The sequence below is a fragment of the Triticum aestivum genome, unplaced genomic scaffold, assembly GCF_018294505.1.
Source record: "Triticum aestivum cultivar Chinese Spring unplaced genomic scaffold, IWGSC CS RefSeq v2.1 scaffold172061, whole genome shotgun sequence".
Taxonomy (NCBI): domain Eukaryota; kingdom Viridiplantae; phylum Streptophyta; class Magnoliopsida; order Poales; family Poaceae; genus Triticum; species Triticum aestivum.
In genome coordinates, this window is record NW_025227628.1 from 1 (window position 1) to 3359 (window position 3359).

Sequence of the window (3359 nt, forward strand, 5' to 3'; positions counted from 1 at the left end):
ATGTATGACTCGTGTAAGTTAAATTTAAGGAGCTGTATTATTTTCTGTTATGAATTGATCTTTTAACAATATTTTGAGTATATATGTTTCTAAACTGTTTACAAAGCCTTGAAATTGTGGTCATGCCGGCTCAACGCACCTGTACATGACAACTTGTAAAATTTTCCATGCCACCTATGACGCAAGGAAAAGACTGGAAGTTGAAACTGATGTCAGATCGTTAGTTTCTTCAAAATACAAGGTTAAAGCTTTGAATAAACTCACAAAAATTACTAACCAGGACAAATTTTACATGTCCAAACCAGTGTTACAGCAGCAGTCCTCAAGCGTGGGGTGCAACGGATTCGGATTGAAGCCAGAGCAGAGCTGCAACCACACCACTGTTTGCAACTTCTAAGCGGGCGTGTCAGCTCGCTGTCTCCGCTTGAGTGCTGTCTTTGCCGCTTCTCTTGCGCTTTCTAACCCTCTTCCTCTTCGCCTCGCAATCAGCCTTAGGACCCTGAAGGGAACATGTACTCATTAGTGCTCGTGCTTGTCAGATACATGTGCTTCTGGTGTACAGTCATGCACATCCCAGTGCAACTTGTTTTTTTGAGACAAATCCCAGTGCAACTGAAATTAGGAGCTACAGCACAACAAAAAAAATGTGCAATGGGCTTCAGTAGCCTACCCAAGATTTAAGTTGTTTCATTATCCCTTATACATCCTACTCTCAGTGCTACACCTCAATATAAGCCATGCAACTCCAAGCTTGCTGTTGAAATATAATCTGCGTGTTTCAAGTATTACATACAGCTTACAGATGTAAATGTTGTGTAGCGATGATTAATTACCCGATCTTTAGGAGCTGATGGTTGGGGCTTCGGCTTCTTTTTCTTGCAGGAGAGTGGGTTTGGGCCCTGCAGAAGGACACACATCAGCATCTCATAATGCGAAATATTAGTGATGCCCACCAAACGTGAATATGACGAATATCCTGAAAAACAGTTTATGTAAATATAACCTTTGCTCTGTTCCTTTTAAACTTGCTTTTCTCTGCCACAACATGTGCGTTTCCGTCGACAGATGTCTTTCCTTCCGATGGTGCCTTCAATAGCTTCTTAAATTCTGTTTTTTACATATGAATACGCTTCTCCTCATCCAACTGAGCAAACTTACGTTGCTGCACGGATGGTTGCTCAATAAACAGGGAGTTTTTCAGACCGTATATCACAGGAACACAAGGAACCTACAGCAAAGTAAAACATGCATGAACAAACCGCTGCACGAAAAGTTGATAAGATAAGATGGAAAAATAGATTTGTTTCTGTTGCTTCCATTAAATAGATGATATGATACTTGTCGGTTGTATTAATGTTCCTGATAAAAATCTTTCAAAAATGAAATTCAGGTGATAAAATGGTAAAAGTAGAATGCTACAGGAGCATAGCAAATCTTCATACTTCCCGTAGCTTTGCCCGGAGACCAGAATCCTGGGTGGCAACAATGTAGTGCTCTGGATTCTTATCACCAAATAGGGACAGGATACAATCCACTGCACATACCACTTTGTCATGCTCGCAACTGAAGGCGCAAATAAAATTCCAAGAGAACAAACAATCAGGGCCTCCGCAAGTCACGATGCCACAAAACTATCCTCACTGAATGTATAGTAGTATGATGAACACACTCAACATATCAACATGTCCATTGAACAATCCATGTTTCAAACTCCTGTAAAACCTTCCTGAATGACTAAACGTAGTAGTAGGACTTCATACAATCAAACTGAAAAATCAAAACCAATGTGATACAATTCTGGTACACGGTTTTCAGTTTGGACATGAAGCTTCGTAGTTGGAAAATAGAACCAAACAAACCAATGTTCCAATACATTATTTGCAGTTTGTAAGAGCATCTCCAGCCGCGCCCCCAGGACGGCTTCCCCAGGCGATTTATTTGCGCCGGCGTCGAAAAAATGGCCCAGTCGCACCCCCAGGACGCCGAATTACGCCAGCTCGGCCCGTTTTTGCGCCCGTCGCTCGTAGGCCGAACCCGGTGCACTAGGGGGCGCTCGGGGGCTCCGGTGTAAGGGAAAAGCGTTCCTGGGGCCACATTGACAGGCGAAAAGTCAAACCACCCGCCCAGATTCGCCTCCTGCCCCCCGCGCTCGGCCACCACCCTGCACCACCCTGCTGATCCCAGCGCCGACCACCGCCCGTGGCAGCTAGGTAGACCATCTCCCGCCGGGAAAAAGAAGGGGTTTCGCCGAGGCAGCCTCTTCGCTGCCGCCCCGGGCATCTTTTCCGGCGCTCCGGTCGCGCAGGGCCTGTACGCCGGCGGGCTTGCGCCCACCTCGCCCACTAGGTGTTCGGTGAATTGCCCGGCCCGGCGATGGACTCCATAGATGAGGAGGCGCTCACCGCGTTGCTGGATGAGGAAGCCGAAGTCGACGTCCAGGAGCAGGAGCATCTCATGGTGCTCGCCGCCCTCGCCGGCCTGCTCGCGAGCAGTGAGAAGCCGTGGCGAGGTGGCTCGGCGCTTCGGCGGGTGAAAGCAAAGAACCAGCATCATCTGGAAGGCTACTGCATGCTCTACTCGAACTACTTCGCTGACGCTCCATTGCACGGTGAGAAAACATTTCGGCGCCGTTATCAGATGAGCCGAAAGCTTTTCCTCCGGATTGTGAATTCCATCCGGGAGTTCGACAGCTACTTCAAGTGCAAGAAGGATTGCACCGGCACACTTGGATTCACCTCGATCTAGAAGTGCACGGCAGCTATGAGGATGCTTGCATACGGAGCTCCCGGTGATTCACTCGACGACTATGGGCGCATTTCCGAGTCCACCACCATTTAGTGTTTCTACAAGTTTTGCAGGGCAGTGGTGGCAGTGTTTGGACCGCAGTACTTGCGAACACCTAATGTGGAAGACACTGTTCGGATCCTAGCACAGAATGAAGCAAGAGGATTTCTTGGGATGCTTGGAAGCATCGATTGCATGCATTGGAAATGGAAGAACTGTCCATTTGCTTGGCAGGGGTTGTACAAAGGCGCCAAAGGCGGTTGCAGTGTGGTGCTTGAGGCAATGGCCACACAGAACCTCTGAATTTGGCACTCGTTCTTTGGGATGCCAGGAACTCACAATGACATCAATGTCCTGCAGTGTTCCCCAGTCTTTGCCAAGCTTGTTGAAGGTCATTCTCCTCCGGTGAACTTCGATGTCAATGGACGGCAGTACAACAAGGGGTACTATCACTACTAGGGAAAACCCTAGCACTAGCGCTGGTTTTGTGCTCACTAGTAGCGCGGGTAGGCGCGCTACTAATAAGGCACTACAACTATTGCTTAGCAGTAACGCGTGCCCGCACGCGCTACTGC

General features: G+C 48.1%; 1 pseudogene; it reads right to left on the bottom strand.

Moving 5' to 3' along the window:
• Positions 1 to 406: 406 nt before the first annotated feature.
• On the bottom strand, positions 407 to 2451 carry LOC123172789 (rRNA-processing protein UTP23 homolog; annotated as a pseudogene).
• Positions 2452 to 3359: the final 908 nt, after the last annotated feature.